The 27,484-nt window shown below is 45.9% G+C and overlaps 1 long non-coding RNA gene across 2 annotated transcripts; it reads left to right on the top strand.

Moving 5' to 3' along the window:
• The first annotated feature begins 2,192 nt into the window (after positions 1-2,192).
• Positions 2,193-27,128, top strand: LOC128929228 (uncharacterized). Of its 2 annotated transcripts, none has more exons than XR_013524222.1 (5): positions 2,193-2,319; positions 3,564-3,661; positions 13,340-13,400; positions 15,979-16,069; positions 26,651-27,128. It is a non-coding gene; the product is annotated as an uncharacterized LOC128929228 (long non-coding RNA). The 2 variants fall into 2 exon arrangements; XR_013524223.1 differs by lacking the exons at positions 13,340-13,400; positions 26,651-27,128 and adding exons at positions 5,913-5,967; positions 18,972-19,182.
• Positions 27,129-27,484: the final 356 nt, after the last annotated feature.

Below are 27,484 nucleotides of genomic sequence, written 5' to 3'. Positions count from 1 at the left end.
CAAGGGAGTAACCTGAGCTTGTGAAAAATGATCCCGAATGTCAATAGGACAAAGCTTCCCTTCCAAGATGTAATTAGGGGAGCTTGGAGCAGGCCTTTCATATTTGACTTGACAAGTATCTTTTTTTCTTTATTCTGTCTGTTCTGGAGGGCTTTAGGAGGGCTGCACCATTTCTTTGTTAAGAGGAATGGTTGAAAGAAAATTTATATAAGAGGAATCAGTTAAAATTGAATCCATCCAATAGGAATGTTTATTTTACCCAACATTTTTCTGTGTGAAATACTAGTTTTTCTAGGTAATATATGTCTTTTACTTAATTATATGCACATTTGAGCCCCTAAGTTCTTTGTTCAAAACACTGATTTTTTTTTTTTTTTTTTTTTGAGACAGGGTCTCGCTCTGTTGCTCAGGCTGGAGAGCAGTGGTACTATCACGACTCACTGCAGCTTCGAACTCCTGGCTCAATCCTCCCGCCTTAGCCACCCGAGTAGCTGGGGACTGCAGGTGCACATCACCATGCCCAGCTAATTTTTCTGTTTTTTGTAGAGATGGGGTTTCACCATGTTGCCCAAGCTGGTCTTGAACTCCTGGGCTCAAGCAATCTGCCCGCTTTGGCCTCCCAAAGTGCTAAGATTCCAGGCATGACCTACCACGCCTGGCCCAGAACACTGTTGAAAGACATACTGATCTTATAAACGAAGAATTGCTAAGAAGGCTGATGTAACCATTAGGCTCCACTGAGAGACATCTGGTGTCTAGAACTCATGATGTCCAGGCTGGTGGGAGCTGGTCTGGAGTTGGTACCCCATGAATGCGTGGAGGGTATCCACAGAAGGGACCAGAACCTTGAGAAGACTCAGAGCCCTCAAGCAAAGGCCCAGAGTGGTGACTCACTCTCGTAATTCCGGTGCTTTGGGAGGCACAGGCGGGCAGATCGCTTGAGCCTAGGAATTCGAGACCAGCTTGGTCAACATGGTGAAACCCCATCTCAACTAAAAATACAAAAATTAGCTGGGCATGGTGGCGTGCACCTATAATCCCAGCTGCTCCAGAGGCAGAGGTAGGAGAATTGCCTGAACCTGGGAGGTGGAGGTTGCAGTGAACTGAGATTGCACCACTGCACTCCAGCCTGGGTGACAGAGCGAGACTCCATTTCAAAAAAAAAAAAAAATCAAAACCAAAACTCCCAAGCAGAACTTCTCAACCTCAGCACTGCTGACTCTTGGCTGGGACAATTCTTTGTTGTGTGTGGCAGGTGGCGGTGCTATGCCGGGCACTGCGCGATGTTTAGCTGCATGGGGGCCTCTCCCCACCAGATGCCAGGAGTGGTCTCCCTCCTCCAGGTGTGATCACCAAAAGGTCTCCAGACATTGCTAAATGTCCCCTGAAGGGCAAAATCGTCCTCGGTTGAAATTGTCCACTGCTCTAAAGAATGCAGGAAGTTGGGCACACTTAGCTCGAAATGAATATTTACAGGGAACATGAAAGCTGTTTGTAGGCATCGTATGAAAAAAGTTATTCTGATGGTTTCAGAAGGCTGAACAAGAACAAACGAGGCGAACCTGTATGTTGACTGAGGCACAGGAGACCTTTCTAGAAGAACTGCTCAGCTCCCAGTCCCCAAGGTGTGTATGTTTAGACAGGGCTAGGCTCCTGACTCAAGGTCCCGGGCTCTCTCCTCGGATGGACAGACGGACCGATGGTCCTCTGGGCAGCTAGAGGAGCAGCCAAGCGCTGAGTTGATGCCATCTCACCTGCTGTCGGGAGCAGCACCCAGGGCTTCACCGACGGGCCTCTGCCGTTCCTCAGGGCCCACTCCAGTGCCCCATGGAAGGTGGGCCGAGCAGCGGAGGCAGGGGGCAACAAGCGGACTCAGGACGTGGAGCAGGCAGGACAGCCCACTCCCCACCTGACCGTCACGGAAGCCTCCCAGCCGGTGTCTGAGCCGGGACTGGGGCCCAGAGTGCTCAGCCAGGCTCTTCCCTCCGAGCTGGGGAGCCGAGCCCCGGGAGCCGCACCTGCCCAGGTGGACTCCGCTGCTGCGTGGCGCCTGCGCTGGGACCCACGTGCGCCTGGGCCTCACCTCCCCGAGCGCCCAGCAGGTGGCACTGCGCGGCCTCGAATGGCGGCTCCTCGCGGGGTGCGTTTCCTCCTCCGCCTCCGGTGCCGTCACCCCTGCTCCACGCTGTCCTGTCTTTCCGCCCTGCCCCCGCCTCCGCAATGCGCTTTCTTTCTGTGGTCCCCTTTTGTTGGCAACGTCCCCGGATGGTGCTCCCCACTCAGCCTGCGGACGCCGCTGAGCTCCCTGGAAACCCCGCTGTGAGTGCCCGGGGAGGAGGGGGAAGGCCAAGGCGCGGGTGACCCTGGGCGTCCCACCTCTGCAGTGAGTGTCCCAGCCCCGGCTCCAGGCGGGGTCGTGTCTGCATCGACGTTTCGGGCCCGGAACGCCTGCCTGTGGCCCTCTCACCCCGCAGGTTGTGAGCGAGCATCTCCCCACTTTTATTCCCTGCATTATATGACAAGGCACACGGTGGAATGTGGTGTTTGGAATTGAGGACACTGAGAAAGAAAGAAAGAAGGAAAGAAAGGAAGGAAGGAAGGAAGGAAAAAAGAAAGGAAAGAGAAAGAGAGAGAGAAAGGAAGGAAGGAAGGAGGGAGGGAGGGAGGGAGGGAGGGAAGGAAGGAAGGAAAAAGGAGAGAGAGAAAGAAAGAAGGAAGGAAGGAAGGAAAAGAAAAGAAAGGAAAGAGAAAGAGAGAGGAAGGAAGGAAGGAAGGAAGGAAGGAAGGAAGGAAGGAAGGAAGGAAGGAAGGAAAGAAAGGTTCTAAACATACACAATCTTGACAAGGAAACATGTTCAAAACCAATCATTGCATTCACGGTAAAGAAAGCAAGGAGGTGGGTGACCGCGCACAGGGTAGGTGCAGGCTGGTGCGGGGTCCTGATTTGGAGAGCTTTGAGGGAAGTATCTGCTCGGATTGCATTGTGTCGGAGGCCTGGTGAGGGAGGCCTTGGCAGCGCATGGGGAGAGGCCAGAGAGCCTCCCAGGTGCAGGGCAAGGCGTGGGCTCTGACTTGGGGGCGGAAACAGAGACATCTGTGGAGCAATGAGAGGCTCTTGGCTGCGGAGGGGCAGCCAGAGACCTGCCCTAACCCTCTTCCCACCCTGGGCCTTGTTTCCTGACATCCCAGGTGGTGTAGGAACGTCTCCGCTCCCAGAAGCTGAGGTTAAAAAATGGTCGAACGTTAATTACTTAACGTTTTGCTTGAGCAGTACTCTCTGCAGCAGTGGCGTTTGTATGCAGCATAAAAACAACAGAAGACAAGGTTGGAAAGGGGGGTCACTCTGGATGAGAACCCTTGGCTTATGGTCCAGGCCATCCAGACGCGCGAGCACGCTGAGGGAGCAGATGACAGAGATGCTTGTGCCTTTGGTTGGTAGGGGGTGGGTGGACTGTGACTGCTTTTAGGTACTGAGGTGAACGTGTAAACAGTGTGGTCATAATAACGGCTAACAGGTTTTTCTTTCTTTCTTTCTTTTTTTTTTTTGTGATGGCATTGCCCAGGCTGGAGTGCAATGGTGTGACCTCGGCTCACTGCAACCTCTGCCTCCCGGGTTCAAGGGATTCTCCTGCTTCAGCCTCCTGAGTAGCTGGGATTACAGGTGCGCACCACCACATTTGGCTAGCAGAGACGGAGTTTTGCCGTGTTGGCCAAGCTGGTCTCAAACTCCTGACCTCAGGTGGTCCACCTACTTCAGCCTCCAAAAGTGCTGGAATTACAGGAGTGAGCCACCACACCCAGCTGACTAACAGGTATTGAGCACTTAGCCACTGTCCTATGCCCTCTCATTGAATACCCACAATGACCCAATGGGATGGCCCTGTCACCATCATACATCCCCTCTTTCAGAAGAGGGCGCTGAGTCACGCTGAAGTTATATAATACACTCAGGTCACGTGGCTGGTAGCATCTGAGGCAGGGATCTGGACACAGAGGGCTTGATTCCAGAGCTCCCCTTAACCACAAGCCGATATTGACAAGCCTATGCCGTAAAGGTCCTGAGCGACGTAAATAAAACAGTCTTTGCGGGAGACTGAGTGGCCCCTCTGGCAGTTATGCATGAAGGAGCTGGGACAACTATTTGCTAGCTTGCTAGAATGTCATCACTGGCGAAGCAGCTTCACGTGCACCATCATATTTGATTCTTCCAGCAGCCCTGAGTGCTGGGCAAAGCAGGTAATAGCAACCCCATCTTACAGATGAGGAAACTGAGTCTCAGAGGCTGTTGGGTGGCTGGCCTGGAAGCCGGTGGTTTCCTAGCAGCTTCGGACGCTGCCGTCAGGGAGTGGGACTTCAGAGTGCACTTGTGTGATGACAAGTCCCAGGGTAGGGGTGGCCACGGTGGAGCGGAGGTGAAGGTCACTGCCCAGGAGGTGTGGAAAGGGCTGTGCAGTGCTGGGAGGCCCCCGGACGCCTCATGTGCCTGAGCTGGGCTGGACTGGGAACCAGCCGTCAGGCACCTGCTGTGGGTCACGCCCGTCAGTAGCTGATTTCAACCGCTCTTCATGATTTATCTCGGTTTATCTTCCTCTCCTCAGCTGTGCTTTCTAGCTTTGTTTGCTGTGATTTTCTCCCATTACTGAGGCTGAGCGCTGTGTGACATGTGTGAGTGAGAGCATGACTGGCAGAGCCCACCTGTGTTTGCCTGCAAGGTTGCTGTCTCTGTCCTCCCCGAGGGCCTCTTCTCGCCGTGCCCTCTGCTCGCTTGCCCGCTGTGGAATCCAGCCTCATTGTTTAGATTTGGGACACCAGTTCCTGGGGATGGTTTTAGCTCTGAAAATGGAAAAAAGGACACTTAGCTTGGAAATGTTAAGGACAAAATAATTCATGAGGATTTTAATAGACTGGGGGCGGGGAGGAGCCAAACCATGAAGAAAAGGAGGAAATGAATGACATAAAAATTGGGGGCTTGGGAAGACAATGATAGGGTGGTTTAAAAAGGGCAGGATTTGGCGTAAAGAAAGTAAGTCCTGTTCAGCGTGTTGGTGGCGGTGAGACGCCGTTCACCGGGTGGACACAGGCAGAACAGAAAGGGCGGAAGTGAGGGTGAGAGGCGAGGGCCACGGAAGCACACCTGCGAGTCACTGGGGGATGTACAGAACCCAGGAACCATGCACGCGAGGCCTCGGGGGCTGCCAGCGCTGGGCCGCCCTTCCCACATCTCCTGGGCAGGGACCTTCACCTCTGCTCACTGTGGCCACCCACACCCTCGGCCCTGTAATCACTAGAAGGTTCCAACTGCACTCTGAGATCCCACTCCCTGACCACAGCTTCCGGCGCTGCCAGGCCTCTCACGCCTCCGTCCCACCACACCCCCGACCTCGTCCTGATCTTGGCTCCCTGCACTTCCCCGTGGGCACCAGCCACCCCAGGTCCCCATCTCCAGGCCTCCAGACCGCAGGGGACATCATCTCGGCTGCCCTCTTGCCAGTGCCCTCAAATGCCCGACCCTTTTGTCCTTCCGCCCTGCTCATCCGGCAACACTCAAGCCAGGGATTTACAAAGCACCTGTCTCCCCGGACCCATGCTAGCCTCCGCGCTCTGACGGGAGAGCCCACACCAAGGATGTTTGGTGCCCACAAAGCCATGGGACCCAGAGGCAGCTGCTTGCCCGTGCCCTCCGCCTCCTCCTCTTCCCAGCACGTATTCCAAATGGGCGACATCTTTTCCAACAGATGGCTCTGCCTTCTAGTTCACAAAGGAACAGGGCAGGGCACAGGCATGGATGCCCAGGGCGCTGTGCTCCCCTACCTAGAAATGCATTTTCTATGTGTAACCACCGTATCAAGTGCTTTGTGGCTGTGTTATCTCATTCATCCTTGTGCCAACCCCTCTTTATTCTCATTCTGCAGGTAGGAAACCTGGGGCTGAGATGGAATGACCTGCCTGACGGTCCACAGTCAGCAGGTAGGAAAACGAGCTCAGATGTGTGCCCTGAGTCCACGGAGCTGGGCACCAGGCTTGGTGCCAAGGACAGAACCACAAGCTGGATAGACGAAGTTCCTACCCTCATGAAGCATATGTTTTAGGGCAGACAGGCAACAAACAAGGAAATGAACGGCTCCTCTGAGTGATTATAGACCGTGCAGGTGTCAGCAAAGGGAGACGTACACTGGCTTCGGTGGGGGGGGGTCAGCGGAGACCCCAGCAAGGGAGTCGTGCCCTCTCGTGCTAGCGTCCTGTCCCTTGCTATCTACCTCTACCTGTTCAAGGGCGGCGCACTCACCCGTGCTTGGGATGCCAGCGTTAGCAAAGCATCTCACCCTCACTGTGGGCAAGTAGCCTTGGTACAGATGATGAGCTGAGGGGATGGAGGCCTAGAGGCGGAGAGGTACTAGGGGTATTTCTGGGGTCAGTCAATTATCTAGGGAAGAAACAGGTCCTTAAAGAGAAAACCAGGGGCTGGGTGCAGTGGTCACGCCTGTAATCCCATCACTTTGGGAGGCTGAGGTAGGCAGATCGCCTGAGGTCAGCAGTTCGAGACCGGCCTGGCCAACATGGTGAAACCCCATCTCTACTAAAACACAAAAATTAGTCGGGTGTGGTGACAGGTGCTTATAATCCCAGCCATTCAGGAGGCTGAGGTGGGAGAATCGCTTGAATCTGGGAGAAGGTTTCAGTGAGCCGAGATGGTACCACTTGCACTTCAGCCTGGGCAGCAGAGAGAGACTCCACCTAAAAAAAAGAAATAAAAGAGAACACGAGGGCTTGAGTCACCAGCCTTGGATGGGTGCCTCAGCTGGGTCTCTCCACCATAGAAGGAAGATGGCCTGGGCCACAATGGAGGCAGGTTAGTTCGATTCCTATCAACAGACAGTCGGGGAACATCTTGTTCCAGCTGGGATTCCCTAGGGTGGGGTGATAGAGGATCTGGGCGCAGGAAGCTTATTGGGAACTGCTCTCAGGATCATGGTGGGGAGTAAAGGAGGCGGGATTGGGCAGGGGGTGGGTGGCACACTTTTAGTGAGAGGTTGTCTGTGCTCAATCCCTGCCACTGTAGCCCATCAATTCATGAGAACACTGTGTCCACTCCGTGCGGCTGAGCACAAAGGCTGGTAGCTAAAGCCACTGTGGGTTGTTGAATGCCTCTTCTGTATTGGACGCTCTCCGGCGCGCATGAACCTGTGAGACAAAGATCTTTTTACTTGCTGCCCATTTTCTTCATTCATTCTTTCTCCTCAAGATCTTCTGATTCCCAATCTTCAGTGTTTCTCCTTTCAGGCTTCTTTTTTTTTTTTCTCTTTTCTTTTTCATTTTATTTATTTATTTATTTAAGTGAGACAGAGTTTCGCTCTTGTTACCCAGACTGGAGTGCAATGGTGCGATCTCGGCTCACCGCAACCTCCGCCTCCTGGGTTCAGGCAATTCTCCTGCCTCAGCCTCCCGAGTAGCTGGGATTACAGGCACGCGCCACCGTGCCCAGCTAATTTTTTGTATTTTTAGTAGAGACGGGGTTTCACCATGTTGACCAGGATGGTCTTGATCTCTTGACCTTGTGATTCACCTGCCTCGGCCTCCCAAAGTGCTGGGATTACAGGCACGAGCCACCGTGCCCGGCTTTTTTTTTTTTTTTTTTTCAACATTTTCACGACTCCTTACAGGCTTCTGACCATGCTGTCTGCCACTGCTCTTGAATTTATATATACTTCATCCATGGGCCACCTCTTTTCCCTTGTGAAATAGATGACCAGGCCCACCCCTTGAGGCGATGTCCCTTAAGATTTCAACTTATTGCTGTCTTTCAAAGCCATGCCTGGATGAGGCTGCAATCCAGCCACATTCCACTTTTGGCCTGTGCCCATGTACTGAGTGTGGCCGGCAGAATGTTCTCCCGAAGAGGCCCCCATCCTGAGTGCTGGCACCTGTGAATGTGTTAAATTACAGGGTAAGGGGGGTATTAAGGTGGCTGATCTTGAGGTGGGAGGTTATCCTACGTTATCTGGGTGGGACCAATGTCATTACAGGGACCTGATGAAAAAAAGAAAGAGGAAGGAGAGTTGGTGTTAGAGACAGAAAAGGAGGTGTAAAAGCAAAGAACCAGAAGGACGGCCGTGTGAGAAGGACTCAGCCCTTCAGCCCTGTGTGGCTGGCTTTGAAACTGGAGGAAGCAGCCATGAGCCAAGGAGTGTGGGCGCCTCTAAGGCAGAGAAGTCAGGGAAGCATTCTCCCCTAGAGTCTCCGGAAGGAGCTGATGGGCCGGGTGAGGTGGCTCATGCCTGTAATCTAGCAGTTTGGGAGGTCGAGGCAGGTGGATCACCTGAGGTCAGGAGTTCCAGACCAGCCTGGCCAACATGGTGAAACCCCGTCTCTACTAAATATATAAAAGGTAGCCAGGCTTGGGGGCACACACCTGTAGTCCCAGTTACTCAGGGGGCTGAGGCAGGAGAATCGCTTGAACTTGGGAGGCAACGGTGAGCCAAGATTGCACCATTGTTCTCCAGCCTGGGCGACAGAGCGAGACTCTGTCTCAAGAAAAAAAAAAAAAAGGAGAAGCTGATGGACATCTTGATTTTAGCCCAGTGAGACCCATTTCGGTCTTCTGAACCCAGGACAGTAAGATATTAAATGTGTGTTGTTTTAAGCCACTAAATTTTTGGGTATTTGTTGCTGCAGCCGCCAGGAACTAATACACCAAGCAATTCCAACTGTGAACAAAGCCTGCTCTTTTTTCCTTCTTCCTGTGATCCTAAGGCGTTCCTGCCTGGTGGCCATAGGTGCGTGCTTACGGACACGTACCTGTGCAACACAGGTGGATGACGTGAGTTTGGGCCACTGGCTTGTGTGACTTAGTTCTGCCCTCTGGCCTTGCCAGTTCTCAATCCCGGATGTGCCACTTCCATCCTCCGGTGGATTGCTGCAGCACCTCGAAGGGTGTGATAGAAGCCAGCTTGTGATGGGCAGTACTGGCCATATGGTCACTTGACAGCACGTCAAGTGATACCATGTCGGTCTCCATATCTACCAGGGATTGGTAGCATGCCAAGGTGCTTGTTTTCTTTAAACGTTTGCTGACTGGGGCTGGCTGCAGTGGCTCATGCCTATAATCCCAGCACTTTGGGAGGCCAAGGCGGGTGGATCACAAGGTCAGGAGATCGAGACCATCCTCGCCAACATGGTGAAACCCCATCTCTACTAAAAATACAAAAACTAGCTGGGCGTGGTGGCGCACACCTGTAATTCAGCTACTCAGGAGGCTGAGGCAGGAGAAGTGCTTGAACCCAGGAGGCGGAGGTTGCAGAGAGCCGGGATCGCGCCACTGTACTCCAGTCTGGCGACAGAGCAAGACTTCATCTCAAAAAACAAAAAAAAAGTTTGCTGATGGGCTGGGTGTGGTGGCTCATGTCTGTAATCCTAACACTTTAGGAGGCTGAGGTGAGCGGATCACCTGAGGTCGGGAGTTCAAGATGAGCCTGGTCAGCCTGGCGAAACCCCATCTCTACTAAAAATACAAAAATTAGCCAAGCATGGTGGCACATGCCTGTAATCCCAGCTGCCCCAGAGGCTGAGACAGGATCATTACTTGAACCCGGGAGGCAGAGGCTGCTGTGAGCCAAGATGGCACCACTGCACTCCCGCCTGGGTGACAGAGTGAGACTCTTGTCTCAAAAATGAAAGAAGTTTGCTGACTGTTGGTCAATTTGCTCAGTGGCACAACTGGCATGTTCAAGAGCACCTCCATCACCCCTAGTATTTCCATCTGTGGTCTGTTTGCAGTCTGTCCTGTGGTCATTTGCCCTCTATTCCTGCCCCTACTCCCAGCTCCAGGCAAATACAGATCTACTGCTCGCCTGCATTGTTTCTGGCCTTTTCTAGAGATTTCATATAATTGCAATCATATGATGTGTCGTCTTTTTCTCTGCTGTCTTTCTCTTATCATAATGGCTTTTAGGGATATCCACGTTGCATGCATCTGCCCACTCCAACACTCAGAACACCAATGTCTCCCAGCCCTTGCGAGCCCTGGGCATCGTGAGGATCAGAGTTTCCTGACAGTTGTTCTTTGTCCTGCTCTGTGGACTCTCCCCCAGTGCATGCACAGTTTAATATTTAGTCCGAGACCCAAGCAGATGCCTATCTGATTTCTGGAGTTCATTCTCCGCAGGGCTCCCACCTCCGGAAATTCCAGCCACTTCGATTTGCAATCTGTGATCTCTGCCTCCTTAATTCATTGAGATTGTCTTGCTATCCTGGGCCTCTGCTTTCTGTGCTGTGATGTGGAACGTGAGTCCGGGCAGAAAGCCTGGGCGATCATAGAGATCACCTGGTATATTTCCGTTCCCTCGGGGATCTCGGTCCTATGTTGCCTGTTAATCAATGTCTGAGAAAGGGTTTTGTTTCTCACATATTTTGTCCAGTTTTTTAGTTGTTTATAGCAAGAAGGCAAGTCTGCCACTAGTGTTCCTTAATGACCATTATTGTTGTTGGATTTGTTTTTTTTTTTTTGAGAGAGAGAGTCTTGTTCTTTTGCCCAGGCTGGAGTGCTGTGGCCTGATCTCAGCTCACTGTAACCTCCGACTCCCTGGTTCAGGCAATTCTCCTGCCTCAGCCTCCAAGTAGCTGAGATTACAGGCACGCACCACCACGCCCAGATAATTTTTGTATTTTTAGTAGAGACAGGGTGTCACCATGTTGGCCAGGATGGTCTTGATCTCCTGACCTTGTGATTCGACCGCCTCAGCCTCCCAAAGTGCTGGGATTAGAGGCGTGAGCCATCGTGCCTGGCCCTGAATTTTTTTTCATGATCTATTATTTATACACAATCAAATTCACCTATTTTTATTTTTTGTTTAATTAATTAATTAACTTTTGAGATAGGGTCTCACTCTGTCATCCAGGCTAGAGTAGTGCATACAGTGGTGCGATCACAGCTCATTGCAGCCTCCATCTCCTGGGCTCAAGAAATCCTCCTGCCTCAGCCTCCCAAGTAGCTGAGACTACAGGCATGTGCCACCATGCCTAGCTAATTTTTCAATTTTTTTCTGGAGACAGGGTCTCACTGTGTTGCTCAGGCTGGTCTAAAACTCCTGGCCTCAAGCTGTCTTTCTACCTTGGCCTTCCGAAGTGCGGGGATGACAGGTGTGAGCCACCAGCATGTGCTTAGAGGGTAACTGGTAACCACCATCACTATCGAGAGAACAATTCCCTTTCCCTAAGCAGTTTCCTCCTGTTCCTCACGCTCTAACCTCTGCCCTCTCCTACCCCATGCAACTGCTTATCTGTTATCACTATTGTTTTTTTTGTTTTGTTTTGTTTTTGTTTATTTTATTGAGATGGAGTCTCCCTCTGTTGCCCAGGTTGGAGTACAGTGGCATGATCTCGGCTCACTGTAACCTCTGCCTCCCAGGTTCAAGTGATTCTCCTGCCTCAGGCTCCTGAGTAGCTGGGATTACAGGTGCACACTACCACACTTGGCTGATTTTTTGTATTTTTAGAAGAGACACGGTGTCACTATGTTGGCCAGACTGGTCTCGAACTCCTGACCTCATGATCCGCCCACCTCGGCCTCCCAAAGTGCTGGGATTACAGGCATGAGCCACTGCGCCCAGCCATCTCTGTTCTTTTTCAAAATTGTTTTGGATATTTTGGGTCCTTTGCCTTTTTGTGTAAATTTAAGATCAGATTTTCAAAATCTTTTCACAAAGTGTGTTAAAATTTTAATTGGAATGACACCAAATCAATAGGTCAACTTGAAGAGGACTGACATCTTAACAATATTGAGTGTCCCAAGCCACAAACATGGTGTATCTTTCCATTGATATAGGTCTTTTTCCATGTCATTTTGTAACGTTTTGTGTTTTTCATTGCACAGGTCTTGTATATCTTTCATTAAATATTCCTGGGTATTTTTCATATATTAGCCTATATCTTGTAAACTTGCTACATTCACTTAATATATATATATTTTTTTGAGTTGGAGTTTCGCTGTTGTTACCCAGACTGGAGTGCAATGGCACGATCTCGGCTCACCGTAGCCTCCACCTTCTGGGTTCAGGCAAGTCTCCTGCCTCAGCCTCCTGAGTAGCTGGGACTACAGGCGCGCACCACCGTTCCCAGCTAATTTTTGTATTTTTAGTAGAGACAGGGTTTTGCCTTGTTGACCAGGATGGTCTCGATCTCTTGACCTCGTGATCCACCCGCCTCAGCCTCCCAAAGTGCTGGGATTACAGGCTTGAGCCTGTAATATTTTTAATAGTATTTAAAATACCAGGACTTCAACTCAGATCCGGAACAAGTAAACTCAATAAATATTTATAGAGTTCTCCATTTTAAATACACAAAACATTGATCAGCCATTATTAATACCCATTTTTAGAATGAAGCAATATTCCTGTTCTCTCTCCCTCTTTTTCTTCCTCTTTCTTCCCCTCCTTCTCTCCTTTTTTTACTTTTCAACATCCTAGTTCCTCACCTCTACTCAATACATTTCTCTGAACACCTGATTCCTTGTGATTCTCCCATCCTACTGAAACCTCCAATCCAAAAAAAAAAAAGAAGATATATTAGATTTTATCAAAAGCAAAAAAAAAAAAACAAAGTATCAGCTGAATTGGTTTCTTCCAGAGCCCTTTCCTTGGTTCACAGATGACTTCTTCTCCCTGTGTCTTCATAAGATTTTCCTTCTGTACCCACCTGTGTCCTAAACTCCTCTTCTTATAAGGATGTAAGTCATTAAGAAAAAAAAAAGCCACAGACACTTTAGAAGCCACTCAGACAGAAATGATAGCTGAAACCAAGACAATGGGTAACACACAGGTGGGAATGTGGGGGTGAATAACTGGACCAAGGGCTGAAAAAAAAAGAAGCTCTCAATCAGGTTGTGCAAGTTCCCTCTGGTTCTAATTTGCTGCAAGTTTTATTGAGAGGGTGTTGAATTTTATCAAATGCATTTTCCTGTTTCTATTGAAATGATCATAAGACTTCTTTTTTTATTCTATTAATATGGTGAATCATATTGATTCACCAAACTTTTAAATCTTTTAGAAGTTACACTAATCTTGTATTCCCCAAATATGCCCCACTTGGTCTCGATGTGTTCTCCTTTCTATAGATGGTTTGATGTAATTTGCTAATATTTTGTTAAGGATTTTTGTGCCTATGATAGGAATATTAGTCTGCAAGGTGTGTGTGTGTGTGTGTGTGTGTGTGTGTGTGTGTGTGTCTTTTGCCTGGTTTTAGAATCAGAGTAATAGTAGCCTCGTATAAACTAAGCTGGGAAGTGTTGTCTCTCCCTTTTCTGAAAGAGCTTGTGTAGAACTGGTGTTGTTTCCTCCTTAAACAGGGGAGTATTTACCACTGAAGCCATGTCAGCCTGGAGTTGCTTTATGGGAAGGCTTTTATTTGTAAGTTCAATTTATTTAATTGATGTCAGACTGTTTACGTTTTGTATTTTTTCTTGAATGAGTTTTGGTAACTGTGTCTTTTAAGGAATTTGACCATTTCACATGGGTTGTCATGATTATTGGTATAAAGTTGTTCACAATATGCTCTTTTCATTCTTTTCTGTTTGTTGGTTTTGTTTTTGTTTTCCAGATGGAGTCTCGCTCTGTTGCCCAGGCTGGAGTGCAGTGGGGCCATCTCAGCTCACTGCAACCTCCCCGTTCTGGGTTCAAGCCATTCTCCTGCCTCAGACTCCCAAGTAGCTGGGATTTCAAATGTGCACCACCACGCTCAACTAATTTTTGTTTTTTTAGTAGAAACATGGTTTCACCATGTTGGGCCAGGCTGGTCTTGAACTCCTGACCTCAAGTGATCCACCTGCCTCGGCCTCCCAAAGTGCTGGGATTACAGGTGTAAGCCACCGTACCTGGTCCTCAGTCTATTATTTTTTTATGTCTATAGAATCTGTAGTAATGCTTTCTTTTTTATTCCAAATGTCAGATGTTTGTGTCTTCTTCTTAGCCAGTCTCCGTAGAGGCTTATACAGTTTATTTTTATTTTTTTATTGTACTTTGAGGCTTATACTTTTTTTTTTTTTTTTTTTTTTTTTTGAGACAGAGTCTCACTCCATCACCAGGCACCAGGCTGGAGTGCAGTGGTGTGACCTCGGCTCACTGCAACTTCCACCTCCTGGGTTCAGGCAATTCTCCTGCCTCAGCCTCCCGCGTAGCTGGGATTACAGGCGCGAACCACCATGCCCAGCTAATTGTTTTGTATTTTTAGTAGAGACTGGGTTTCACCATGTTGGCCAGGATGGTCTCAATCTCTTGACCTCGTGATCCACCCGCCTCGGCCTCCAGAGGTGCTGGGATTACAGGTGTGAGCCACTGCGCCCGGCCGAGGCTTATACATTTTATTACTCTTTCAAAGAAGTGGTTGTTGGTTTCATAGATATTCCATATTGGCTTTTTTTCTCTTTATTATTTATTTTTTTTTCTGCTTGCTTTGGTTTAACTTCTCTTTTTCTAGTATTCTAAGGTAGATCCTGGATTTGAACCTTCTTTTTCTTCCAATGTAGGCATTTAAAACTATACATTTCCCTCTAAACATTGCATTAACTTTATCTCAAATTCTAATATGACATTTAATATTTAAAAATATGATTTTATTATTTTATTTCCTATGGCCCAGAACATGGTTTGCCTGTATGTACTTGAAAAGTATGTGATTCTGCCATTATTGGGTGTTGTGTTATATAAATAAATACTAATTAAAGCAGGTCCATAGTATTGATCAGATCTTCTGTCTCTTCTAATTTTCGTCCAGCTATTAATATTTCAGCCATTGCTAAGAGAGGAATGTTAACATTTCTAATTACAACTGTGGAATTGTTCCCTTCCATTCTGTCCATTTTTGTTGCATGTATTTGAAACTTTCTTATTGGGCAAATATGTATTTATGCTTGTTGTGTCTCCCTGACAAATCTGCTCTTTTTCATTGTGGAGTGTCCCTCTTCATCCCTAGTAAAATTCTGTTTTGAAATCTATTTTATCTGATATTAATGTAGCCACTTGGACCTTCTTGTGCTTATAGTTTGTATGGTTTATCTTTTTTCCATTTGTTAACATTCAACTTGTGTCTTTATATGGTTACCTTTTTTTTTTTTTTTTTTGAGATGGAGTTTCGCTCTTGTTACCCAGGCTGGAGTGCAATGGCGCGAACTCGGCTCACTGCAACCTCCACCTCCTGGGCTCAGGCAATTCTCCTGCCTCAGCCTCCTGAGTAGCTGGGATTACAGGCATGTGCCACCATGCCCAGCTAATTTTTTGTATCTTTAGTAGAGACGGGGTTTCACCATGTTGACCAGGATGGTCTCGATCTCTTGACCTCGTGATCCACCCGCCTCGGCCTCCCAAAGTGCTATATGGTTACCTTTTTAAAAATTCCATTCTGATAGTATGTAATCTTTTTTTTTTTTGGTGATGGAGTTTCGCTCTTTTTGCCCAGGCTGGAGTGCAGTGGTGCCATCTCGGATCACTGCAACCTCTGCCTTCCAGGTTCAAGTGATCCTCCTGCCTCAGCCTCCCAAGTATCTGGGATGATAGGCACATGCCACCATGCCTGGCTAATTTTTATATTTTTAGTAGAGACGGGATTTTATCATGTTTGTCAGGCTGGTTTCAAACTCCTGACAGCAGGTGATCCACCCGCCTGGGCCTCCCAAAGTGCTGGGATCACAGGCATGAGCCACCATACCTAGCGAATAATATCTAATCTTTAATCAGTGTTTATTCCATTATACTTTACTGGAATTATTGATATGATTGGGCTGGGTCTATCATTTTATTTATATTCATGTATTTATTTAGAGACAGGGTTCTCTCTGTTGCCCAGGCTGGAATGCAGTGGCACAATCACAGCTTACTGCAGTCTTGCCCTCTCTGCAAGGGTTCACTCAACTTCAGCCTCCCAAGTAGCCGGGACTACAGACCTGCATGCACCTCCATGCCCAGCTAAGTTTAAAAAAATTTTTTTTTACAGATGGGCTCTCACTATGTTGCCCAGGCTGGTCTTCAGCTTCTGGACTCAAGTGCTCTTCTTGCCTCGGGCTCCCAAAGTGCTGAGATTACAGGTATGAGCACCACACCTTTGTTTTCTGTTTGTCTTCTCTGTTTTCCTCCTTTCAGTTCTTACTTTTCTTTTTTCTTTTCTCATTTGAATGTTTTCCATAATTACATTTTGATTTTCTCATTAGTCTCTTAGCTATACTTCCTTACACTATTTTTTTTTGAGATGGAGTTTTGCTCTGTTGCCCAGGCTGGAGTGCAGTGGCACAAACTCAGCTCACTGCAACCTCCACCTCCTGGGTTCAATCAATTCTCTTGCCTCAGCCTCCTGAGTAGCTGGGATTATAGGCACATGCCACCACTCCCAGCTAATTTTTTCTGTTTTTAGTAGAGATAGGGTTTCACTGTGTTAGCCAGGATGGTCTCAATCTCCTGACCTCGTGATCCACCCGCCTGGGCCTCCTAAAGTGCTAAGATTACAAGTATGAGCCACCGTGTGTGGCTTTCTTTATATGTTTTAATGGTTGCCCTAAGGAAGATAATATACAATGCACTTATAGGTCAGTATCTCCTCTGTCCCTTGTTATCGTTATTACATGTAATATATCTATAATTATATATAATATATATCTATAATATATTACATGTAATATATGTATAATGTACATACATTATACACCTCACAAGAACATGTTTAATTTTTCCTATGAGCCATTCTATGGTTTATAAAACAACTGAGGATTTGTGTTTCCATCTGATACCATTTCCCGCAGCCTGAAGAAGTTTCTTTAGCATTTCTCGTGGTGCAGTTCTGTTGGTGAGGACATCTCTTAGTTTTGTTTTTTTTTTTTTTTTGAGGCGGAGTCTCGCTCTTGTTCCCCAGGCTGGAGTGCAATGGTGTGACCTCGGCTCACCGCAAGCTCCGCCTCCTGGGTTCAGGCAATTCTCCTGCCTCAGCCTCCCGAGTAGCTGGGATTACAGGCACGCGTCACCATGCCCAGCTAATTTTTTGTATTTTTAGTAGAGACGGGGTTTCACCATGTTGACCAGGATGGTCTCAATCTCTTGACCTTGTGATCCACCCGCCTCGGCCTCCCACAGTGCTGGGATTACAGGCGTGAGCCACCGCGCCCGGCCCACCTCTTAGTTTTATTTTATCTGAACATGTCTTTATATTGTTTTTATTCTTGAATGATATTTTTTCTGGATATAGAATTCCTGATTGATAGTTTTTTTTTTACCTTCAGGAGTTGACAAATGTTCCACTATCTTTCGGACTCCATGGTTTCTGATAAGAAGCAGTCATGGATCAACTATTGTTTTTCTGCGTATGTCATTTTCTTGTTGGTGCTATCAGTGTTTGCTCTCTCGGCTTTCAGCAGTGTGAGGTGTCTTAGCACAGGCTTCTTTATGTTTATTTTGTTAGATGTGAGTTTAGCATGTTTTGCTTGCGAGATTCCACCTTTCACCAAGTTTGGAAAATTTTCGCTATAGTTTCTTCACATACTTTTTTTGCAGGGTCCTGTTTTCTTTTTTCTGAACTTCTCATCTTGCAGTTACACTAATATTTGAAAATTTGGTATCCTCTAACAGGTCCCTGAGATTCTTTCTCTTCATTGTTTTAAAAACGTATTGTTTTCTTCGGAAATTTTGTATGTATGTATGTATGACTATATGTGTGCATGTGTCTATGTATCCACGTACCTATCGTTTATCAACATATCTATCCACTGATTTGATCTCACTTATTTTTCTTCTGTCATATCCTTTCGGCGAAATCTCTCCAGTGAGCTTTCACATGCAGAAATTGAATTTTTCAGATTTACAACTCAACATTTGGTCCTTTTTTATAATTTCTTCTTTTGAATTTTTAGTAGACACAGGGTTTCACCATTTTGGCCAGGCTGGTCTTGAACTCCTGGCCTTAAGTGATCTGCCCGCCTTGACCTCCCAAAGTGCTGGGATTACAGGCATGAGTCATCATGCCCAGCCCCCCCCTTTTAAAATCATTTCTATTTCTCTGCTTCGATTGTTTATTTCTCTCTTGAGGTTTGTGTTCACTGCAGTCACGTTTTGTTTCACCTCATTTAATTTAGTTATAATCGTTGCTTTAAAATCTGTTAGTTCTCCCATCTATTTCATCTCATGGATAGATTTTTCTCTTCTCTTGAGAATGTGTTCCAATTTCTCACTTGTGTTTCAGGTAACTTTTGGATTGTATTTTGATATTATTAATAGTAAGCTGTGGGGATTCTGGATTCTGTTAGTCTCCTCTGTTGAGTGTTGTTCCTTTGTTTTCACAGGCCATTTTCTTATGTGGGCTTGGACTGAAAACTCTATTTCTTTAGGGGTAGCCCCAGTTTTGCTTCAGATCTTTTGTATTTAGTTGAGCTTGCTATGCCACGATTTGGTTTATTTAGTGGGCAGTCAGCTATATGGATAGAATCAATTTGGGGGTCCCCTCTATCCTACTCCATTTTCTGCTGCTTGTAACAGGATATCTGAAACTGGGTAATTTATAAAGAAAAGAAATTTATTTCTTACAGTTATGGAGGCTGAAAAGGCCAAGGTTGAGGGGCTGCATCTGGCAAGGGCCTTCTTGCTGATGGGGACTCTTTCCAGAGTCCCAAGGCAGTTCAGGGCATCACATGGTGAGGGGTCTGAGGGTGCTAGCTCAGGTCTCTCTTCCTCTTCTTATAAAGCCAGGAGACCCACTCCCAAGATAACCAATTAATCCATTATTCCATGAATGGATTAATCCATTCGTGAGGACAGTGCTGACAACCCAATCACCTCTTAAAGGCCCTTCCTGTCAATACTGCCACACTGGGGATTAAAATCTCAGCATGAGTCTTGGAGAGGAGAAACATTCAAACCATAGCACCCTCTCTGAATATTTCTCTTTTGGGATTTTTCCATTCTCTTCAGTGTTCACATTTTCATATATTTACTTTTATGTCTCCCCAGGCCAGAAAGAATGCAGAGTTTTGCACATATGTCCCCAACCACTGCCGTGCACCTCCATGTACTACAATTAGTCCCAGGCTAAAAGCTGCAGAGATGTGAACTTGCCTGTACAGCTCCCCATCTCCCTTCCTCCAAGTGAGCAGGTACTCCTCATCAGAGTCTGCTTCCGTTCACTCCCAAACCCTGCAGGTGGTCGCTTTTTTATAGTATGTCTAGGTTCTACGATTATTTACTATGGGGTACATATGCGTGGGGTCATCAAGTAAGGTCTTTGTCCATCTCATCCAGAAGTGGAAGCTGGTCATAAAGTGGTCCTCAGAGCACTTTGAATAGTACTGGCCTAAACCACTGTCTCAATGATGGCCCCATTCAGAACGACATTTGCAAGTTTCTCTTCCACAGTTTTCTACCAGATGTTTATCATTGAGGTTCAATGCCACATAGTGTCAGAACTAATACCATAATTCCCAGTTCAGGCAGAGAGAGCACAAAGAGTACTAATATGCAAATACTGCTTGATACGGATTGACCTGACAAAGCTGACTTCAAAAAAACCGTTCTGGCTTTTACAGACTGTTCTCAGTGGATTTCCCTTCTTTCCTGTCAATGGATTTTCTTTCCTTGCTGACCTTTGACTTTCTGTGACCTTGACTGCTGGGAAGCGTAAGGCAGAGGAAGTCCTCAGGCAGGAGATAAACCTGGGCCTGTGCCCACAGAGATGATCTTTGAGAGGCCTGAGAGCACTCGCTGGGACAGCAGAAGTATTGTTATGATGGTTTGGAGCAGAGCCATGTCATGAATATTTTAATGTTTTATTTTAAACCTCATGAGACGTTGTTGCTTTATGATCGTGTTGTACTTTGGATGCTCATTTAGACGAAGCTGATGGTAGACACCGTTCTCTGTGTTCTTTACTCCTGACTGTCTCTCTCGTCTTCCATCTGGGATTGCTTCGGTCTCTAATTCACACTCCTTTGTATTTCCTTTAGCATGGATCTCTTGGCAGTTATTTGTATTTTTCGGCACACTGAAGACAGCATTCCACTATTTTGGTTTCCAGTGTTTCTGTGGAGAATGCAGCTTACTCAATTCTCACCCCTTTAAAAATAAACTGTCTTTTTATTCCCCTGTGGCTTCTTAGCAGATTTTGTCTGTCTTTTTCCGTAATTTCACTGGATGTGAATATATGATGTGTCTATATGTATTCTCTTCGTGTATTCTGCTTTCTATTCACTGAGCTTCTGGAATCTGTGGTTTGGAATCTTTCATCAGTTTTGGCAGATTCTCAGTTATTATCCTATGTATTGCCTCTGTCTTGCTTCTCTCTCCTTTTGAGACTCCAGTTACATGTGTTAGACTTTCTCAACTTATTTTCTGTGTCTCTTGGCTCTTCCATTTTTTTGTATTTTAATTTCTTCATTTTGGATAGTTTATCTTCCAGTTCATTTATTCTCTCTTTATGTCTCTCTAACCTGTTTTAATCCTATCAATTGAGTTGTTACTGTGTTATTTCTCATTTCAGTTCCAGAATTTCTATTTATTTATTATATAAATACACGATTTCACTTTTTATAGTTCAATTCCTTGCTCGGACTTTTGAATTATTTCTTTGAACATAAGAAACTTGTTGTGTCATTGCCATGTTTCATTCCAGTATCTTAAGTCTCTGTGGGTCAGTTTCTGTTGTATGTTGCTTCTGCTGGTTCTTATAATAGCTGGTTTCCCTGTAGAGTGAGTTACTTTTGTGTTGTTCATTCTATTTGAGAATTATTTGTCAGAATAATCTGATGTTTAAGATGGCACCTTCTTCCAAAGATGGTTTTCATCTGGTTCTGCCATGTGGCTAAGTGTGCCAACCTTCTGGTGTGTCTTAATGTTTTGGTTGCTTGGATCAACCAGGTGACCATCAGATTTTTGAAATATTTCATTTGGGTTAAAAAAAAAGTTTTCCTCATTCAGAGGAAATAACTTGGCGTGACATTACCAGAAGTGAAGCCTTTTCTATTTTATGAAACTTCTTGTAAAAGGCAGGGATCGCATCTTTTCTCCACGTGTATATGGAGAAAATCATAGATCAGATACAAAGCCAGCTGGTCCGTTCCACCTTTGTCTCGTGCTCGTGTGATTATTTAAGATTCAGGTTACGTGGTTTCTCTAGTCATATTTTTTCATCTCTCCAGTCTCCTAGCTCTGTACACATCTTTTTTTCCTGGCATTATTTATCATGCTGGATCATCAGTATGTATTTCTGTATTCCTTTAATAGTCTCAGAGATTATTGATGACTGAGGTATTATGTTACTTGTCTTCATAAGACTAGATTGTAATGCAGTCCATGACAGATGCTCAAAAACTTCTGGTTAAATTGAAATGCGAAAAATCAAATGTAAAATGGATTGGTAACAGTCATAAGAAATAGGTTATTAACTTTACAAATTATATAGAAATCATCGATCCCTACAATGCAACTGTTACTAACATCAGAATGATCACCTCAAATACCAGTAGTCTATCATCAGTCACTTATACCAATTATATCTTGACCCTACCCACAATTTCCTAAGTATTTCCTACTGTTTCTCATTTGCCCAACCACCTAACAGCTTTTGATCCCCTTGGCCATTTCATTCTTCCTGCTTTCTCACTTTTACACCGCACAGTTCAATGTTAACATGTACAGAACTAAGCTGAATATATCACAGACTCTGGATTGACTATCATCGGCTCTTCACCTACTTAATTAAGTAGGTGCTATTACTATCCATTTTACAAATGGAAGGAAAAAAAGGCTTAAGGAGATGGTTACTTGTCCAAGTGCTAAGAGATAAAAGAGGGATTCACATCACCCAGGTCTGTCTGATTCCAGCGCTCATGTTCTTTACCAGAGGTGGGCAAACTTTTTCTATAAAGAACTAAACAGTTGATATTTTCAGCTTTGGATATCATACAGTCTCTGTAACAAGTCACCTCCGCCACTTTAGTGCCAAAGTCGCCATAGACAATATGTAAATGAATGACTCTGACAGTTTCCAATACAATTTTATTCATGAAAATAGGTGGCGGGAAAATCTTGGCTCATAGGTTATAGATTGCTCTGAACAAGTACACTACTCTGTTATTTTTTTCTCCTGCTTCTCAATCTCCAGAGTTCTCTGTCCAACACAAATTTACAGCATTGCTTCTAAGCACAGGGCTGTGATGAAGATGAGAAAACCCCTGCCTCGAGGGACCTCAGATGTGAAAGGGGCGTATGTAAACGCACATCTGTAGCACAGTCTGCCTATGGAAAGTCAGTGCCAAAAGAGAGGCACGGGCTCATCAGATATTTTTCTGATGAACACATGAGGTCTTGTGGAGTTGCTGGCATATGACAAACGCTTTCTAGCAAGAGCATCATAGGCAGAGATGCTAAGAAGGAAGTTTCCAATGGAAGAGCCAGCACAAGCATACGTTTTTCTAGGCACCTGTCATTCATCTTCTACTCTCTACCAGGATTCGCTTACTTCCTCTTTTCCTTGCCAAAATCATATGCACTTTGGTCCAAATCTGTTTTTGCCTTGCACCTCACCTACTTTCTTCTCTGAATTTCCTTTCTGCCTTACCTTTCTGTTTTTGTATTTACTTCTCTCTTGATTACTGAGTCACTGCTGATTCAGCTCTGCAGCGGGCTCAAGGCACACATTTATATTACAGATTCCATTAGAGTGGACTCATGTACATCAACACGGCGGCAGGTTCGTCTGGTTCGTCTAAGTCAGACAGCTGTGTAACATTGAAAAGAAGTCACTTGGCCCTAGTGAAACATCAACTTGGTTCTGTCAATTCGGTCAAGGTTGAAATGCTCTAGTCGATTTTGGGCAGGCAATAACACCCACTGTTTGAGCAGTTGAATTTCCGTTTGTTTATCTTACGCATATTTCTACTTTTTGTCTGTCCTGTTAATCTGTCTCTTTTAATCTTCTCCTGTATAATTTTTTTCTTTTTCTTTTTCCATCCTCCTCCTTTCCTGTACTTTTTGGATTATTACACTTCTTCTAGAGGCATGCTATTTCCTTTCTACTCTCTGCAGATATATATATTTTAATATATATTTTATATATATGTATATATTTATACATATAACACTATGTATATAGTGTTATATATATTTATACATATAACAATATGAATATGTTATATATATGTTGTAACGTTATATGTTATATACAACATGTATATATAACATTATATACATGTTATATATAACATATGTTATCTATGCATATATAGTTATATATAAAATGTTATACACACACACACACACACACACACACACACGTTATTTACGTATTTGAGATGAAGTCTTGCTCTGTGACCCAGGCTGGAGTGTAATGGTGCACTCTCAGCTCGCTGCAACCTCCGCCTCCCAGGTTCAAGCGATTCACCTGCCTCAGCCTCCTGAGTATCTGGGATAACAGGTGCCTGTCACCATGCCTGGCCAATTTTTTTTTTTTTGTATTTTTAGTAGAGATGGGGGTTTCACCATGTTGGCCAGGCTGGTCTCAAACTGCTGACCTCAGGTGATCCACCTGCCTCCGCCTCCTAAAGTGTTCGCCATGCTTGGCCTCTGCAGATATAGTTAATAAGATTCTTTGATCATTAATTCAACTTTTATTGAGCAATTATCACATAGTAGGGCTTGTTTCTAGGTGCTGGGCTGGAGATACAAAAATAACCAAAAGAAGGCCGGCGCGGTGGCTCACGCCTGTAATCCCAGCACTTTGGGAGGCCGAGGCGGGTGGATCACGAGGTCAGGAGATCGAGACCATCCTGGTCAACAAGGTGAAACCCTGTCTCTACTAAAAATACAAAAATTAGCTGGGCGTGGTGGTGCGTGCCTGTAATCCCAGCTACTCAGGAGGCTGAGGCAGGAGAATTGCCTGAACCCAGAAGGCGGAGGCTGCGGTGAGCCAAGATCGTGCCATTGCACTCCAGCCTGGGTAACAACAGTGAAACTCCGTCTCAAAAAAAAAAAATAAAAATAAAAAATAACCAAAAGAGACAAACATCTCTACCCTTGTGGAACTTACATTCTAGTAGTAACTGAAATAGACAAGTAACAATAAACAGAATAGAAAAGTAAATTATATAATATAGCAAGTATTACGTGCTATGGGGAAAATTTCTGGGAATCAGGAATTTGGGTAGCCTGATACTATTTTAAATAGATTGATCAGGAAGGTCATTAAAAGATCATCTGAACAGGTAGTTGAAGGAAATAAGGAAGCAAGTCATGAAGATGTTTGTGAGGAGGTGTTCTATGCAAAAATAAAACGAAAACAAAACACCCCTAGCACATACAAAGTCCTAGGGCAGGAGGGTACCTTTTCCTGGTGGAGTTGTGGCGTTAAAAAAAAAGTAACAGGCCGGGCGCGTGGCTCAAGCCTGTAATCCCAGCACTTTGGGAGGCCGAGGCGGGTGGATCACGAGGTCAACAGATCGAGACCATCCTGGTCAACATGGTAAAACCCCGTCTCTACTAAAAATTACAAAAAATTAGCTGGGCATGGTGGCGCGTGCCTGTAATCCCAGCTACTCGGGAGGCTGAGGCAGGAGAATTGCCTGAACCCAGGGGGCGGAGGTTGCGGTGAGCCGAGATCATGCCATTGCACTCCAGCCTGGGTAACAAGAGCGAAACTCCGTCTCAAAAAAAACACAAAAACTAAGAGATGTAACAAATAAATTTTATCTGAGGAATATGAGCTCCTTTAAATGACCAGGCCCAGAGAAGCACTGGAATGAAATAGCGGTCATATCACTCCTCCTTGAGCTAAATACTTCCCTCTTTTTGCAAACAATAATAATTATTTTGTAGAGACAGGGTCTCACTCTATCACCTAGGCTGGAGTGCAGCGGTGTGGTAAAGCTCACTGAAGCCATGAGCTCAACAGATCGTCCCATTTCAGCCTCTGGAGTGGCTGGGACTATTGCCATGCACCGCCACGCCTAAATTTTAAGAAATTTTTTTCAGAGAAATGGAGTCGCACACTATGTTGTCCAGGCTGGTCTCAAACTCCTGGGTTCAAGCAGTCCTCCCACCTCAGCTGCCCAAAGCACTGAGACTACAGGCATGAACCACCATGCCTGCCTCAGTTACCTCCTGAAGCCACATTCTATTTGGGCTCTAGACTAACTGATGTCAACTAGCCACAGAATGGCTCACAACCTATAGTACAGCCAATCACTAATCAACACTGTTTCTTAAACCAATGAGAATTCATGACGAACAACCTTTTTTTTTGAGACAGAGTTTCGCTCTTGTTACCCAGGCTGGAGTGCAATGGTGCGATCTCGGCTCACCGCAACCTCCCCCTCCTGGGTTCAGGCAATTCTCCTGCCTCAGCCTCCCGAGTAGCTGGGATTACAGGCACGCGCCACCATGCCCAGCTAATTTTTTGTATTTTTAGTAGAGATGGGGTTTCACCATGTTGACCAGGATGGTCTCGATCTCTTGACCTCGTGATCCACCCGCCTCGGCCTGCCAAAGTGCTGGGATTACAGGTGTGAGCCACCGCACCCAGCAGACCAACAATCTTTTAAATCACCTCAACTGATTCGTTCTTTCTTTTTGAAAAAGTTGAGCTTCTCTTTTGTTCTCCATAGCACTCCCCAGGGCAACTTGGAAGTGTGTCCTGGGCAGCAGTGCTCACGTTGTCCCAAATAAACTCTTTATATTAATTTTACCTCAGCTTCTTCCTTTTAAGTAGACAGAGGACAATAGGACAATTTCATGGCTGAAATGGAATGGAAGAGGAAGAGGCCAGTAGATGTGCTCAGAGCCCGTGGGGGCTGAGGGTGACAGCGAAGGAGGAGGCAGGTCATTTAGGGGTTTTCCTATTGGAAGAGCTTGGCTTTTACTATGAGTGAAGTGGAAATCCATTAGAGGGTTTTGGGCAGAGTTAAATGTTGACATATTGTTTAAAGGATCTAAAACAATAAGGAAGTAAGAGCAGAGAGGCCAAAAGACCAATCAGGAGTATATTGCAATATTCCAGGCAAGAAGTAAGAATATCATGGGGAATGTTTGCTTTTTTTACATTAGACGGTAAGAAAACTAAAGTTCGAGGGTTTTTGTTGTTTTTCAGATGGAGTCTCCCTCTGTTGCCCAGGCTGGAGTGCAGTGCAGTGATCTCGGCTCACTGCAACCTCCGCCTCCCGGGTTCAAGTCATTCTGCCTCAGCCTCCCGAGTAGCTGGGATCACAGGCATGTGCTACTACACCCGGCTAATTTTTGTATTTTTAGTAGAGATGGGGTTTTGCCATGCTGGTCAGAGTGGTCTCAGACTGGACCTCAAGTGATCCACCGCCTTGGCCTCCCAAAGTGCTGGGATTAGAGACATGAACCCCCGTGTCTGACCTATAAAGGTCAGGATTCTGATGCACAAGTACATTTTACCATCCTCTGCTCCTCCGTGGAAAATTGGGAGCTCTTGCCCTGCCAGCTTAAGGATTGTTAAACATTTTGCATTGTCTTCAGCGTTGCTATTAACAGGTGATCTAATGGCCAGCACATAGCACACAGAAATATTCATGGAATGAATGAATATATAGTCAATTAAATGGATAACCTAATGACAATATCAAGGAACTTGCTTGTGCAGCATTCATTTCTTTTCTTTTCTTTCTTTTTTTTTGATATAGGGTATCATTCTGCCACCCAGGCTGGAGCGCAATGGTGTGATCACAGCTAACTGCAGCCTCGACCTCCTGGGCTCAAGCAATCCTCCTACCTTGGCCACCCAAAGTGCTGGGATTACAGGCATGAGCCACCATGCCCCACCAGGATTCATTTCTTCTGCATGCTCTGGTGGTGTTTATTGTATCTTTATATTCTATTTAGCAAAGCATGTTAAATTGCCATGGTATAAACACACTCCTACCCTCGCAGTGGAATGGAGAGGGTCTGTGTGCATTTACCATATTTAAAGTGGTCCCACAGCAATTTGTCAGCCATAGCAGGTAACAACTATACTCAGTTACGTTTGCTCGTCTCCTTCTGAATAGTTTGTGAGGTTCCTTCAGGTTTGGAACTATCTTTGATTGATCTTTATGTCTCCAGCACCTAGCACAGTGCTTAGCAACAAGTTTTGTTAAAATAAAGAATATACACTGTAATAAAGGGCAGTGGAAAGAAAATATGTGAGTTATCCACACCACCAGCTACAGGCCTAGTCTGATTGCTGTGAAAGATATGATTCATTTCTCTTAGGAAAAAACAATTCTTCCCGTACCGCTGTATAACTTGGCTTCTTGACTTGGGACGGTATTTGAAGCCTTTGAAGACCTGGAGCGATGTATTCTCCCCCTAGGCAGAGTGCCTGGTAAGTGGTCTGGTATTGATTAGCAAGTCACCAGTGAGTACTGGGAAGTGGGTTTTCAGGATCTGAGACTTGCAAGCTGGTGACGGACCGCTCCAGCTTCCAGTGGGCTCTGGGCCCGGGGCGCTGCAACCCACCTGAGCGGTGGGATCAAGGT

Source organism: Callithrix jacchus, chromosome 1, assembly GCF_049354715.1.
Source record: "Callithrix jacchus isolate 240 chromosome 1, calJac240_pri, whole genome shotgun sequence".
NCBI lineage: Eukaryota > Metazoa > Chordata > Mammalia > Primates > Cebidae > Callithrix > Callithrix jacchus.
The sequence above is the reverse complement of the archived record's forward strand: the minus strand, read 5'-3'. Positions and strand labels throughout refer to the sequence as shown.